General features: G+C 32.0%; 2 long non-coding RNA genes across 2 annotated transcripts; both read right to left on the reverse strand.

The window, feature by feature from the left end:
• Window positions 1-7,471: 7,471 nt before the first annotated feature.
• LOC132725372 (uncharacterized) lies at window positions 7,472-8,710 on the reverse strand. Its single transcript, XR_009625044.1, has 2 exons — window positions 8,600-8,710; window positions 7,472-8,395 (listed from the first exon to the last, which is right to left on the reverse strand). It is a non-coding gene; the product is annotated as an uncharacterized LOC132725372 (long non-coding RNA).
• A 2,285-nt stretch (window positions 8,711-10,995) lies between these two features.
• Window positions 10,996-14,012, reverse strand: LOC132725374 (uncharacterized). Its single transcript, XR_009625045.1, has 2 exons — window positions 13,162-14,012; window positions 10,996-12,838 (listed from the first exon to the last, which is right to left on the reverse strand). It is a non-coding gene; the product is annotated as an uncharacterized LOC132725374 (long non-coding RNA).
• Between the last annotated feature and the right edge of the window lie 3,481 nt (window positions 14,013-17,493).

The following is a 17,493-nucleotide window of genomic DNA, read 5'->3' on the forward strand; positions in this document are numbered from 1 at the left end:
TCTTCACGAGTATAATAATGAAATGTAAATTTTGACTGTACAATATACTAAATTCGATTGTTTATTTAATTGGGTTTCAAGTCGCATCAAATTTGTCTTATTGCGACTTTCCAGCTTAACCGGTTGAGGAAGACCTCAGGTGTTCCCAGTACAATATTTTTACCTCAGTAAATTTGATTAAGGATGATACATGTATAATAAACGATACAAGTCCGGACATGTCTGCATGTAAATTGGAGAAAAAATCTTAAACGTACTTCAGATTTGTTCCGATCGTTTGTACGACGAATATTTACAGAAGTGCAGAGAGCAAATTTAAAAGAAAGGCAATCAGTATGTGATTCTAATTTGGTAAATGTACATTCGATTTTGACCATAATATTGATACAAGATATTTTTCATTGCTCCCGATGTGCCTTTTATTAAAAGCCATAGTTGTTCTAATGCAAAAACGTTACCTTGCAGTAGCAACTGAAAATATACACTATTTTGTCTTTCTGATCTTCAAAAATACAAAAAATAATAAATTACTTAGAGTATAAAAAGTAAGTCATGCAAATGAGTATGAGTGATGACATGCTACAATATTATATCACGGTGAAATAGCAGAATGTAAACATGTTTCTGTTTTATTTTATACAATAACTGACTTACAAATTTCGTTTTCTTACCAAAATGAGGGGGTTTATCGTTCCAGAAGTAAAACATTTACATGTACAACTGGCAAATGTCTCAGTAAGGAAGCTATTTTTTGTAACGCACCTAATACATTTTCACTCTTTATGATGATAATAATTATATGTGCCTTTCAGAAAATCCAGTCAAAATGAGCCAGACATTCCATGCAGGTTCATCTTAAATTGCTCCTTTTTGGGACACCATATTGACTAACAATAGTACATTTTCTACAGTCCATCGATTTCTTAAAACCATTGGTTGCACCTGTATAAGGCTAAGCACATGATATTTTCTAGTTATTTTTTGTGTCCATGGCTAGACATCACTGGGCAAAGGAAAATGTTAAATGTTTTTGGTTTTTTTTTTGTACAATGCAAACAATAAAAGTCATGAAATAATACAATAATACAATACCATGAAATTTGATGTAATAACAATGTTCTGAAATGATACACACAAATTCATACATTTGCAAAGTACTATATGTATTTTCTTATTATATTTTTTTTTTAAAAGGCAAAGTTTACTCTGCACAAACGTTCAATTATTAAAGAGTTAAGTTACAACAACAATAAATGTCACAATTTTTTTACAGCTAATAATGTTAGGTACTTTCATTTTCATTGATTAATTTTATGTATTCTTTCCATACAACCTGCATTGTTTCAAACCTAAGCATTTTTTTTGGCATTAATTATTTCTGTTTTAACCAAAAATAGTAATTGATTTTTAAAAGCCTCTAAGCTTGGCAATACGGACTTCATTTTACATTTGTAAATATAATGTTTTAATAATAATAATATATTATTCTCTGGAACTGTGAATCGGGAACAGCCGAAAATGACAGATTGTTCTGAAAAATGAAAAGATGAATTTGGAATTTTGTTTGTTAACCAGCCCTGCACGTCCCTTATAAACATGTTGACTATGTCACATTCCCAAAATAAATGTTTTATGGTTTCTGGATTGACATTACAAAATGTACAGTTGTCGTTGTCCCTAACATTAATCTTTTTCAGTAATACATTAGTACCTAAAATACGATGCGTTATTCTATATTGAAGCCATAAAAGTTTTGGATCCTTGGTCACTTTAAAGGGTAAAGAGTAGATACTTTTCCAGTTAAGATAAATATTAGAAAAATCATTTTGCCATTTTATTTCTGATTTTGTCTGACGATTATTATTGACCAGCACGTCGTATATTGCGCGACATCCTTTGCGACTTTTGTTAAGTATTTGGATGGCAATTGGCAATATCGGGTTTTTTACTTTGATATCATTTTGATTTACATGAAAATCCGTCAAAGTTTTTCTGAAGGAACGTATTATACCTTCATATTCAAGAAAGTTTGAGCTAACATCAAATAATCTTTGAAATTCTTGAAAACTATAAAACAACCCATTTTCATTTACAAAATCGTTGACAAACAAAACACCTTTTCTTAAGTAGTGTTTAAATTCAAACGATTTTCCTGCAATTTTGAAATTAGGATTTAACCATACCGGATTGGACAAGAAATCTGCCCATTAACCTGAACGAATCTTACATTGAAATAAATAAAATGAATTCAAAACATCCTTCCAAAACAAATTGTTTACTCTACTTTTATGTTGTAACAAATAGTCACTACCATATTTGGTCGACTGGTAAAGAGCTGGACACAATTCTTATTTTTTGGTATTTTATTGTTATATAACATCGTTTCTATATACGGCAAAATAAAAAAGAGGTTGAAATTATAATTTTGGGCACAGTAGGTAAAGTCCAAAAACATAAATTATTGTCAATAATCAACATTTGAAATTTCTAGATATTTATCCAATCAAAATAATCTTCAACAGACGTCATTTGTATGGTTCTTTTGCTGTCATTATAAAACATGTAAAAATGATAATAAAAATATCAAATTATCAAAATTATAAAAATAATAGAGTTACTATCTAAGGAATATTATGGCAAAATAGAGGAAAGGTCATCCCTAAACAACGTCCGAAATGGAAGAATTGTAAAGATTGCAGATTCGGTCCCAATGGAGCCTGTTCAAGGACGGTACTGAAAATTGCAAGCTACCGCACATGCCCCATTGCACCGGTCTAAGCAGAATTACACATTTACATGAAATGGTAACTTTTTTGAATTTAGACACATCTTCAGATGTGTTCATTGGGCGGTCATCAAAAAGGTCAAAAATGGAAACCCAAAAGAACGCCAGAAACGGCAAAGTTGAAAATGTTGCAAACTCTGTTTGCTTCAGTCTGTTCATGGACAATAAGAATAAACTCAAACAACCGTTCACGCCCCTTTTTTCAACTTAATTAGAATTCATAATTAAAACATGAAATGGTCAAATTGTGAATTTTAAAACATTCGCAGATGTGTTAATACGAAGTTAATCATGGCACCTTCAATGTGGTATATTCCATTTTTCAGAGGCGTATGGTTCTCAACGAGAAAAAAGAATGCCCTCAAATACATCAAAGCATCAAAGTTACTCTAAATAAAAGCAGTATCTAATTAGCTTATACAGGAATTATGTTAGTTCGATTATACTTAAAGACACACTTTCGCATCCATTCCTGGAACCAACCAGTACTGGGCAATGAGTGTCAAGAGTTTTACTCAAAGAAACAACGGCTTTGAACCCTATCTATAGATTCCTAGTCCGCGTTATCATCATGACTTTCAAATAAACATAACAATTAATAAGATAGATTGTAAAAATGAATGCATGTAATCAAAGTAATCGAAAAACAAAAAGTCTATTCAAAATATACTGAATAAAAAAGAAACTTCTCCTGTATTTAAGTGCATATATATATAAGTATGAAAATCAAAATTAAAGTAGATTTATATGTATTGAAAGAGTATTTTATTGCCATTTTTGTGAAAAACAAAATATTGCCCAAAAAGTAGTAAAATGGTTGTTAAAATGCAGAAGGGGTCGCCCAACAAAATCATAAATTAATATCGGGTATGGCAACCTTCAGCATGAAGGACTGTCTGGCATCGTTGGCACAAAGAACGGATTTTGTCTTGTCGAATAATGTTTCATTCCTGAATTAAGACTTGACGCCTAACACGCTGGTCCAAATTATCCTAAAGGTGTTCGATGGGATTAATATCAGGACTTTTGGCAGGCCAATCATTTATAAATACAATGCTATTCGCCCTGAGGAAATTCACGGTGTCCCTAGCTGTATGGCTTGTGTCATTATCATGTTGAAAAACGAGTGACATTGTCATTGTTTGAAACAGTGGGTTAACATGCCTCCAAAGGATTTCATCTCGGTAGCGATTGGTATTCAATTTCCCTATGATAACGACGCGGTAAGTGGGAAGCCATGTGCAAGGCTTGCTCAGATCAAGATAGAAGGCCCATCCCCAAACACGATCTCGTTCAAGTACGCAGCAATTCGCAAAAACGTTTTTCTCCTATAGTATACTCGAACCCTGCCATTAGCTCGATGAATGGAAAACCTCAACTCGTCAGAGAAAAGAACGCTATTCCATTATTGTCTAAGCCAGCGTTAGAATGTACGTGCCCAATTAACACGATTAACGCGGTGACGTTTCCTCAAACACAACTAACGTAAGCTTGACGTCCATGTAGCCCACCCTCAAGCAAGTGATTACGCACGCTTTGATATACGGTTGTTGGTGTTGGCAGCAGTAGCTGCGACAGTTTGGAAGAAATTGCGCAGGTGGGTGTTCCGAATATAGCCTGGGCACGCGTCGTGACGCGTGGACGTCCACTACGTGGTCGATCTATTGTACGTTCTGTTGCTTGAAAACGTTGCCTAATGTATCGAATGGCACGAAATTGCGCAGGTGGGTGTTCCGAATATAGCCTGGGCACGCGTCGTGACGCGTGGACGTCCACTACGTGGTCGATCTATTGTACGTTCTGTTGCTTGAAAACGTTGCCTAATGTATCGAATAGCACGAGTAGAACATCCAATATTCATAGCGACGGCATTCGTCGTCATACCAGCATTAAGCATGCCAATGGCACGTTCGCGTACATTTTGCGGACTTCTAGGCATATCAAAAAAACTCGGTTTCTTATTGACATGAAAGTCTATAAAATTGCACTAAAATGTTTCATAAAATATACACAAATCAACTAGTCCGTGCATGCACGTGAAAATCGCGTTCAGCGGGTTTCTCCTGCAAAACGAGTTAAAATCGAGTTATGATTTGTTTTATAATCGTTTGCCCGATTATATGTAGCTCATTTGACATTTTGATTGTTTTGAAAAAAACATCACTTTATCCACGCTTAAACAATGGGACTTTCTTTTTTATTCAGTATATATACTTTTTGTCCTTTATGGATGGTGTGTTTTTTTCCCTGTGTTGATTTAAACATGTTCGTCTTATTTTGAGATCAAGATGATATGCTTGCTTTAATTTATCCCGTGCTATACACACCAATACTCCTGAAAAGCGGTCGTATCTAGAAAGAAAAGATAACAATTTCAGAAATATTCCTTAGGGACGACTATAAAATAGTTAAGCGTTTGATTTGTTAACTGGCAATGAACGTTACTTTTCTTCCCTAAAACACTAGATTTTAAATTCAATTATTTATATTTTTACATTACTAAATGAAAAAACAGAACTGGAACTTGAATGAACATAATTTCCATTCTAATTTTACTGTCACGTCAGCGCTGTTTGTACCATTTAGCGGCTTTAAAATTTCACCATGAGATGTTATATTTCTGATCCTTGAAGATCTTCCAGCTCGACAATTTTCTTGCGTTTGTTTTATTCTTATGAAAATCATTTTAGTTTTGTTTTTCTTGTTGGGTTTCACCAGCTGTCCTGCTTGAAAACTCTAAAACCCCTTAGGAATAGTCCCAGCTTAACGAAAGTTTCTCTCTCTTTTTTTGACAGCTTTTTGTGACACGCTGATAACCCTATTACAATTCCATTTTGCATAAGTTCGTGCATTGTTTTCCTTTAAAAGTACACGCATCTTCATTCTCATTCTAAGGTTATATACCGATTTTCATAGGATGGCATGAAAGTGAAACAGTCGCATGAACACATCGGATATTTTTAATTAAGGTTCTATCAATTTTATTTTTAAATATTCAATTCTACCTTAGCCGGAACTGGGATGGGTACTTAGACGTTAGGTTTCTTCCCCGTCAATGAAGTGTCTTTATTATTTTTATTTAACCGGGCCTGAAGACTTTTCAAGTTTGCCGTGTTGTGCGGTCTTAAATGCTTTCATTCAATATCCTCCTATTTAATTCCATTTAGCATACGGAACGTTGTTGGTTCTACCCAAGTACCCATTCAAAGGGCCTGAATTAAATAATGATAATGCAAGGAGAGACCCCAGATGTATTCCTTCACCAGTGAAAGCTAGAAATTCGCTAAACAACAATAATAGTAATATCATTTACAGACGAAAGAGTTCGATATGAAAGGAGAAAAAAACTTAATTACTATATGATTTACTATCGTTTGATGACAAATGATAATGTAATGTTTACGGGAAACGGTAAAGTTATACTTATCTGCATAATGAGCAAAGACATTACATTTATAAAGCTTTAAATGCCCTAAAGGTGTTAAATACTTTAACTGATAACTGAAGCATAAGCGAGGGTATTATATCTTTACATAAAGTTTTATGATATTCTTTATTTCCTCCGTTTCTTCTCCTTTGTAATCATAATGCATTATGTTTTTTCGAATTCTAAGACAGCTTATCAATATAATTAACTAATTATAATAAGTCAAACAAAGCAGAAACTATTCTGTTTTATACTTTAATGAAATGACAAAGAATAATACTTCTCAGCACTAGCTCAATAATTCATTAATAATTCAATAATGAAAAAGAAGAATACACTTAGAGGTTAATACTTGGTTGCTGCTCGCCATTATGCGATAATGGTCCGAAGATGTGCATAATGGCCTAACGTCTTTAATACCTATGTCCGAAATACGGCGTTTAGACATCGCCGCTTGTCGCCCTTTCTAAGAAACGGACAGTTGTAAATGTAAACAAATACAGTATAGATCTGTTATACTGTACAGTTTATCATTCCGATTAACTTAGAAAACAAGACAACACAAAATAAATTAAGAAAATGTTGTTTTATTGTTGTTTGTATCGATAATACAGAACCCTCCTCTTCACATTTTTGTGAGAATTACATTTAGATCTAGTGCTAGTTTTTTATGAAGTTGTGTGCCTTCAAGAACAGTTTCTGAGACTGTCTATGTTCCGACCTTTTCGTACAGTCAATCTAAAATCATTTTTGGAATTTCTGAGGGTCATCTATTGTCTTGAGTTTATAATTTTTCAATGATAAGCTTTGCTGATTGTGATTAATTGTGTCATTAAAACTTTAAAAAAAATTGTGTGAAAGTGACTACAGTTCATTCAACGTCAGCAGCCATCTTGAAAGTCACTGAGAGTTGATGACGTCATTCTGCACGTGCGTATTTTCACTCGCCTTTTATGGAAAAATAATGCTGAGTAACATGGCGGCCAAAATTGCATAATGACCTAGATCTTGCCATAATGGCCCTGAAATACCCTAGATTTTGTTACTATATATAGTAACATAGGTATTAATAGATAGTTAATAAAGGCAGCCGAACGAGACATTTAACAGACACACATGTATGGGCAAACAACATTATAAAGCAGTCATGCTAACAATAGGAACAGCTAACAATGAGTTACATGGTTTTTTTTATCTTTTTCCGATAGATAATGCAAAGTGATTCCGTATTAAAATAATATAAACGACATAGACAAATATTAGTATTAAACTTCTTTATTTCTAGATCATTATTCAATAAAGTTCAAATGGCTAACAAATAAATGTAAAAAATGAGTATATTTGAAATATGTGAACATGTACACTGTATATAGATTGCAAATAAAATGGAACATAAAACATGTATCTAAAATATCACACCCATTTTCAAATAAATTTATAAATAAATAAATAAAGAGTAAGCAAAATTTAAAAGTCATGGATTTCAACTTAAAAACACACAACACAGATATTAAACATCCGAGAAGATAAAAAATTTGACATCATTACGTTGGACACAAACAATATCTCTACAAAAAGATCATTTAGTAATAATACTATTTAAGATCACAGAAGTTACGTATATAATGATAATAATTCTTTCAAATAGTGAAAGAGTATCACAATAAGAATACAGCGATATCATTATTTATGCAAACTTTACCGTACATAGTTTCGTACACAATTAAAGTTTACACCACTGAGTATTATAAAATACTAATGTTCGAGCATAAGAAATTCAATAAAATTACAAAAGGAACTCAAATATGAACACAAGTGGTAAAAATAAAAAATGTTCATTGATATTTAGTTGTAATAATAATCACAAAGTTGAATATCACAGTTGGAATTGATGTGCCCTCTTATTACCAGAACTGTTGATCATCCTCCTCACTAACTTCTATTGAAAGTTTTTGTTCCTTTGGAGATCCCATGAACATGTCTAAAAAGTCCGAAATAACACGATTACTCTTACATCTACAACGGGAACCAATATTTACGCACATTTTCCCAATAGGACACCTTCTGTACCGACAGCAGTTTGCTTGTGGTCGGGTGGCAATTTCCGACACCATATGTAATGCTATAAGGCATATCAGTAAATAAGCTGCGTTTCTAGTTTGCATGGCAAGGAACTCTTCAAACTGAAAGAGAAAATAACAATTAAATTCATGAAAGTAAATCTCTAATCCGCATATAAATGGTTTATAGTTAATAAATTTCTTAATGTATTGTTTAACAATATAGAAATGAAAAAGAAAAGAAATAATTTTGATTTCTTTCAGACTTAAAATGATAAAATAAAGTTTTTACTTTCTTAAAATTAGAAATCTTAACGTTAAAATTACCTTGATATATTCAATTATATAAAGTTGTTAACTTTATTTTCTTTGCTGCGTTATTGTAGTTTTATAAAACTAATTTGAATTTAAAGACAAACTCGTCTACTTATATAGCTGTATTATATCCGGGAATGTAAATATAAACACACCACTTGACACATGAGGTTTATTACAACGCGGGATGATGTTTTTTCAGCCAATCACCGACAAGATCGTAAAGAAGAATGCGAGACGTCACAAACTAGATTGATAGTTACGTTCCGCTTGAATACTGCGCCTTAATGGCCAAAGTTTCGATAATACTTACTTCTTGCTAAAAATCACGTTAGATCATTTCGTCATTTTAAAATGTGGTAATTTCCACATGTATCTGTAAAGTAATAATATTTATAGCGCTATTCTTTGCAATTTAATGCTGACATGAAATCATATGAGCGTATGTCAAAAATATTATTTTTTAATCTGACATATTTTGCCATACATTCGAAAGTTTGTTGCTGGATATCATCATTGCATTACATCGCAGTATCATTTTACATACCAAATAGATCTAATTGATTTGTAATGGTTGATAATCAAGATAATATTGATCTTTCTTTTTTTCCGTTTAGCCAATCCCCTGTATGAATCCTAAATTTCTCTAGTAAGAAGAATATGAACAACGTTTGAAAAGATTTAAGTTTGAAACCTCTTTAATCAAGACAGGCGTGTAATCGATAGTAATACTTTTCCAATTGCCCTCTTGACAAAAATTAAAATGTGCAAATATCATCATATATTGTTAGTTTAATTATATTTTTGAGGGAACTCGAGGTTTTTTATTCACGACAGCAGGTGTTAAGTGATGTGTGGCAGTTGTAAAATGTTGCGCCGTATGGTATTCAATATGTGCGATATGCGTTTCTGAGATCTTGTGGTCACTGATTCTAATATTTTCGTATCTGTAAATAGAAATTCTGTTTAAGGCGGTGCTCTAGAGCGTCAATAATGTGACGCTGTTCACTTTCCCTCAGAATAAGACCCAATCAATCAAATAATGCAATTTTCACTCTAATACTTATGTTTCTGTTTCATAGCACTCAACGAATTCCTGATCTTAAGGACGATTTTACCCCGAGTAATACTCTGAGTATTAGATAACTGGAACACTAAGCCATTTCATAATACACTTCATAATCTTACATTTTATCTTTTCTAACCGTGATATACTTTCTATTGTCTATACTTTGTGTAATTATGAAACAAAAATGAGACATGTGCATGAAATAAATGAGTTTCTTTTTTACGTGCTTTGAATATTGTAAATAAACATTTGATACTGAAAATGAAATCAGTGCATCCCAGTGAATTTAAGTTAAGCACTTACTTATTGCATACACACTCCATACCGGATTATAGTAATGAAATTGATGGTTTCCTTTTATTGTTTGAGGTTGGACCTACTTAAGGTCGTTAAGTAGCTCAGCAAATAAGCAATTATGCATGCATTAGCTAATCCTTTCCTTGGCCATATCGTAATAATGATAATCATAATGATAATAAAAATAAACGTAATCGCGAAGATAGTACCTTATGGCCACAATAGATTATATATTTCCAAAATTAGTCGCAAATATATTACCATGGCTTTACCTACACAACACTATATAACATTTTCTTTTCTTGTGGTTGAAAAAAGTTAAGTTTCCATTTTGGACAGACTATTCTTTAAAATCGGCGTCTATATGGAAATGCTTAAAAAGATTGATGGCCGCGCAAATATTATTTGAAGATCTATATGGCTCTGTATTTTTGCTTATTGAAGTTAAAGGATAGTTTGAATTTCATGTACTCTATTTCATTAAATATAAACAAACTTAAATAAAAAACAGTACTATTTATCATATCGCAAATATCTTGCCAAACATATTAAAAACTACAAAATATCTAACAAGGAATAAGGAATATCACAGTTAAAGTTATACACTACAATTAATGTATCGGACTTGACATATATAGGGGTCCTATTTATCAGGAATAATAATATTGCCGTTGTTGATGATTTGTTTGTTTCTTTTTTTGCAGTAAAATGACTTCACAAAGTAATCTTTAAACAAAATGTATTTGAATTAGTTCTCAAAGCCATTTTTTCTTGGTTGACCATAATCCGCTTTTTGTTGAATGTCACAAAATCTCTTATTGAAAAGTCCATGGTCATGGTTTACCGATGTCATACTGCATATAAAAATTATTAATTTTGTCGGAGCCGTTACAATGGGGTTGTATACGGTAATACTCATTAACTGCTGCCGTCAATGACCTGGCGGCTGGGTCCAATCGCGTCTGAAACCGTTCTGAACTTGTTGTGTTGATTAAGGATTTGTTGGGTTTTTTTTCAGTATTTAATAAAAACGGAACAATACTTGGTTAAAACATTTTTACTTATATAATACATATATACATGTAATATAAACAATAATATAAACAATCATACATGTGAAAGGATTGAGTGAAACTCTCTCCTGTTTTAATAACTTTACATACCATGGAAAATATCAACAACAAAAAAGTTTATTGCCATTCTTAGTTAATGTCATTTGAGCAAACACAATATCACATATAAGTGTAATTTAAAAGAATAATAACGATCCACATTTAAAAAATTAATTGTGGTTATACAAATCACATATGTTTAGGCTTGGGAGAACTAGGGATTGTGATCTTGTATTATCTAAATGAAACTGAAACTTCAAGTGTCCTTTATTTAAATTAGCCATATCATATTGTAAAATTACATCATTTGTCTCATTCGTTATATTGCTAATAAATGATCCGTGGTCATGTCATCAATTTGATCGTCTATTTTTCTAGCATACGTATTTAGACAAATCATAAAACAAAAGTTTTAAACCTTTTTCTTTATAAACAACGTGACGTTCTTCAATAAACATTAAAGGTCTGCAAAAATTACAAAGAAAAAAATTTTGCAAGTAAAAGGCAATAAAATTCAAAACTATATTGCAAATCAAAGATATTCATTAAAGTTTCTAACAGGCACCCAGTGTGAGTCGTGAAATACGTATTCGTTATATTTGACTAAATTTCACGAAATACGTTATTCCATTCATTTAATGTTATGCTAAAAGACGGAGCAATTATTGTTCATATGTTGTGTTATCTTAAGGGTCTGCAGTGTCAATATAGATGAATGATCCCAGTTGTTAGATACATCAGTCTGATAGGGTTTTACATAATATACATTTTAGTTACGAAAATAAATTTTACTTGATGTATATTTTGCAAGAATTAATTTAGACCACCAGATTTAATACCATCCCCTCTCCCATCAAAATAAGAAAACACACAATAATAATAATTAAAGTAATAATAATAATAATAATGCGAGAACACAAATGAAAAAAAATGGAGCATTTCCGGATACTTTTCGAACAGCCCTCGTAATGATGATGATTGTAATAAATAGCTGGTTTTCATTTTATAAAGTGGGGTAATATTATTTCCTTTTAAGCAGTGTTTTTTACAGTAATATTTGAACTTGTCTTTTCTATATGGATATTCCATTTAAGATGCCTATCTACATAAAAATTCTAGTCTTGTGACATTCAACTTTTTCAACATATGTACTCACAGGATATAGTTCAAAACAAGAGTTTTTTAATGTATTTTTATGTTTTAATCCAATAAGCAAAAATTAAACTTTCTGATTAACTGGACTTGGGATTTAGCAACCTATCTGAGTGTAAAATCTTTCTCTTTTTCTTTTTAACTGTTTGTAAATTAGTTTATATTTCTATCGTATTGAATTCCAAGGTATAAAAAGCAGAATTATTTGCATAGAAATGGCGTTGCTAGCTGGCACAAAAGAAATTGCATTGTCCGTCATCTCTCACGAACAGACTCGACTGATAAGAGTCTGAAATTTTCACCTAACATTATTTGTTTACTTTTGCTCCTAGAAACTTCCGATTTCCCAGATTCGTCGTTTTTTTATGTTTAACCAGGGATCGAACCTGTATCCTCTCTGCTATTATCCGAAGACCGACGCTTGAGCAATAGAAAAGCCGTAATGACACGATTGCTTTTGCACCGGCATCGGGATCCAATATTGGTACACAGTCTTCCTCTTGGACATCTCCTGATGAGGCAACAGTTCATGCGAGGTCTTCCAGCAATTTCTGCCACCATATGAAGCGTAACAAGGCTAATAAGTAGGTAGGTCATAGTTAAAGATTTCATTGCTTGCAGCTTAAAGAAAATTAAACATGAATTTATTGTACACTTACATAAAGTGATAATGGTTTTCCCAATAAACTTTACAAGGCTAATCAGTTTGTAGAGTATAGTTAAAGTTGCTTGCAGCTTATAAAAATAAAACTTAATTCAACTGTTTACTTCTAAACTTATTAAAACTTAACATTAAGTAATAAAGTTTTGTCACATTTTTACATATTAAAACAAATTATTCTTTATTATAGTGTTAAATTGTGAGAAAAGTACTATAAATTTATGTAATAACGAGAGAAAAAAATAAATCGTAGCAAAATAAAAAGTTTTGTATATATATTTACATTTATCTTTTTATCTATTTTTCTTGCGGCAAAAATCTGACTGATTTGATGAAAATCAATGTCAATCTCGTTTTAATTAATATTTGTTTTGCCCAATGTCTTTATATAATATGTATTGCTCCTGTATGATCAAGAATCTATAAATAGAATGTGTGTAATGGACAAACCAACTTTAGTTCAACGAAGGCGGATATAACAAATTTCCCCATCATTTACAATTGATTAACTTTAATATCAAGATACCTTTGAAAATTTGTCTAGGATTGTAAGTGTCATTGTAGTATGACACCGAATGGTTTACGCATTGTGTCGATTACAAATAAAACTCAAAACTGGAGGCTTTTCCCATATTTACTCTTTTTGGACAATTGCAAGTATATTATCATAATACAATATTTATATCAGTAATATCTACTATGTATTTCATGTGCTGAAACCTATTGGGTCACAATAGACGATTGTTTCAATTTTACTCAACATATGTTTCTACAAAAACATTTTAGAGAAGAAAAGTCTACAAAAATATATCATACATATTGAAAATCCATCAATATAACATATAGCATTCCAGCAATTGAAAAAATATGATTTTTTGTTGAAATGATTTATATTCATACAAGCATACTGACTTATAAAGAATAAAAATAATAATTGAACCTTTGGTATCAATTCTTTCATACATATTCGGTCATTATGGCTTATTCATATTTTCTTTGGATAAAGAAATAAATAAAAACTCTCGAGCCTGGTGGTAGCGAATGAATCTACCCATGCGATCAGTACAGACCAAGACAAACCGGCACATCCGTGCCCCCTGGTCAGTGCATACTTTGGGATTTCTCCTTCACATGATGAATGAGTTTATCAGATTGAAAGATGAATAAGCCCTTTCATGTATATGCATTTAGCCGGATATTAAAGATTCAAAAGTACAGATTCAAATTACGCGAAATAACAGCTTTCTTAAAAATAGAAAAGCAACTCATGCATATTTTTGGTTAAATCCGGAGTCTGGGGTACCGTATTTATATAATCATTATTGCTGTCTTCATTTATTATTCATTTATTTTGGCTTGAACAGATCACCGTGTGCTTGTACAAAGTAATTAGTCATTAGAAATACTGCAGCTTATGGTGATCACAACAATAGCACGTGAACAATGGCACGTGATCAATGTTACAAACTTACAAAAATGCGTATGTTTATAGCTTTATGATATCATGATTTATTTAAAGATGAAGGAGGAGGGAGATTCAAATCTTTAAGTTTCCTGTACAGTTATCAAACACAGCAATTATGTATTTGAAATTAACATGTGCGTGCGTGCGTGCCTGCGTGTGTGCGTGCGGGTTTCTTTCTTGTTACTTTTGTTATTGGTGGTGGTGGTAGTGGTCGTCTTCGTCGTTGTCTGGTTGAGAATTGGGTGTGAGAGAAAGCGGAATCGAGCTTGTTGTTTTTATTTCATTTAACTTTTTATTTTCCTTTTTAATTTTGTTTCTTTTAGAGATATTACTTATATATCAAAATTTTTAAGAAAGGCCCTGGAAATACTATTGTAGCAAATAGATTACATACCATGTTAGCCAGATTTGAGTGAAATCGTTGCAACGCACAACAATTTTAGGCCATGTTTCACAATAAGAATAATTATTCTGGAATAAAAAGGGTGACCAAATGTTCTTTTTTTTGGGGTGGGGCAGGGAACACAAGTTATTTGTCTAGAGATACATCGAACAATAATCCCGAAAAATATTTCCTGCCCGGTCATGTCAACAAACCTAAGTTGAGTACTTTTAAAGAATGCCATCAGTGACATTGGACGACCCCTACAGACCAAGATGTTTTCACTATTAACGAAATGCGCAGTTAACTTAAACGAAATGTCGTCAACCATTAACAAAATGTGATGTTAACTAAAAACGAAAGGTGCAGGAGCCTATTATTCCGAATTAAATTAAAATTGACCTTTGACCTTCCGTTTACAATCTGTTCACCGGATATAACATATACATGTAATACAAAAAAACCATAAGTTTCCTTAGTACTTAATGGTATGTTGCAAACTGGTCATTATATCAGAGAGGCAAAACCTGATGTCAAAATTTACATATTTATAAAATAAAGACATCTGACATAACTGTAACATAAAGAATAGATATGAAACTTAGCTTTTATGTAAAACAAAAATTTGACATTAACATATTTATAGAGTATGGATATTTGACTTTTACACACACAATAGATATAAAACTTAACTTTTATATGAAGAATAGAAATATATATATAAAAAAACAATTTTGGTTATAAATTTGCATTAAAAGCTAACCATTCAAGAATTTAATATAGTTATGTTTGTAAACTTTAAAACAAAGTTAGTTTATGTACAAAAAATACATTAATAAAATTACTTTAAAATGATAAATCTGCATTATTAGAAATAATGTAAACTACATTGAAAAAACAATATCAAAATATCATAGAAGAACAATAACTTGAACAAAATCACTTTTAGTTAGAACATTTAAAGAGTTGGGATATTAACAACGATTATGGTTATTATCTCAGGTCACTGTACATTTAGGTTCTCATTGGCTACCGTACAGTGACCTCCTTTTTGGCTCAAAATTCATATTTTTGGCTTATACTCTGTGGAAATTGCAATGAGGTAAGAAATCACCACATTACGCCTTAAATGGCATGACTTGTGACATGTCCGGGGTCCGTACTAGACAGCGAAAACTGCTTTTTGTTCCCTACACGGGCGGGTCGGCCCTCATTAAAATTAGACTACATAACTATATACATATTAACAATGAGGTCTTGATCAAGTGTATTCAACAATAAATTTAAATAAAAAATACAGCTTACAAGTATAATTCAAATTAGTAAGTGACACTTTATTAAAATACTCAACTTTTAAGATTTGCTAAGACCTCTCTAATCTTAAAAAGCGATGTCAGTTCCCAGACATATTTCTCATGACTACCACTTCTAAATGACGAGAGAATTACATTCAATTTACAAAGCATTTTTTAAATTTAGAATACAAAACATAATATTAGTAAATTAGGTTATTACACACTGATACTGATATCCCTTTCCCTTTGAAAATTACTCCTTTCAGAGTTTTTTCCCTTTTATTTCTTTCCTATATATGCTCTCTGTGGTGATTTGTAAGAAAAGTAACCACATTTCTAATCATTCCTTTTTAACCTGCCATCTTTGACATATATGCCAGGTCGCAGATTTTTTTCATGGTTAACATAGGACAGAAATAGCATTTATTTTACAATATAAAACAACACTATTTTTTGTAAATTAAGTTAATACAATAGAATGTATGTATAATCAAGAGTTGTCCGTAAGGTAGGGCACTCGACTATTCTTAGTGCTTGACAATTAGAAAAGAAACATAACATAAAATGCAACCCAGATGGGTGGGACCTGTGCCCATCTTGGTAGATAATAACAGCGAAAAGGTGTGTGGAGTTTCAATCCATTCTTTTCTGTAGTTTTGGATATATCAACTTGCACCAAAATATGACGGTGACGCGAAGATGGGACAATAGCTAGCTCTTACTCAAATTAATGATTTTAGTATCATAGACAAGAAATCTTTTTTTCCCCTTTTTTTGTGCAAGTTTCACAAAAATAAAGACCCTATCACAATCAAATTGAGCAAGGATTTCACCCATGAACTGCCATCTAATAATACAGAAATTATTAATACAAATGAAACAATATGCCCTATAGTTTGTTCAAAGGCAGCTTTTAAAAACTTCGTCAAAACAAACATTATCCCAAACATAATCAAAGGGCTGCATGCTCTGTGGTATTTTCTGATCTTTCCTGTATAAGTTTATTTTTATATACTATAATTCATCTTACGCAGCGACTGCATTTAGATTTTTTTTCTATAACAGTTAGAGATTGATACATATGGAATTTTGCATGCCTAGAGTTGCATCAAAAAATCATTTTTCATTTTTTATGACAGCCACACTTTATCCTTGCATATCGTGGCTACTTCCTTAAAAAAGCCCCCTAAAAAAATGTTGCCTCGATTAGGATTTGAACCTTAGGCCTCTCACACCCTAAACGAGCGCGCTACCTCTGCACCACGGTGAAGTAATACGTATGTAGCTTGAATAAAAGCACATACATTGTAATTCTAAAATTGAGAATTTCCATTTCGTGTTTGTAATCCTTATTAATTTCGAGGTATTTTGTTCACGATAAACCTGTTGTTAAACACTGATGAAAATAATTTAGCGGAAATCTTCTCGCCAAAACAGTCCGACATGCATATATTCCACTACTCGACGGTCAGA

This window comes from Ruditapes philippinarum, unplaced genomic scaffold (genome assembly GCF_026571515.1).
Source record: "Ruditapes philippinarum isolate M1 unplaced genomic scaffold, ASM2657151v2 ctg77_1_1_1_1, whole genome shotgun sequence".
Classification (NCBI taxonomy): Eukaryota; Metazoa; Mollusca; class Bivalvia; order Venerida; family Veneridae; genus Ruditapes; species Ruditapes philippinarum.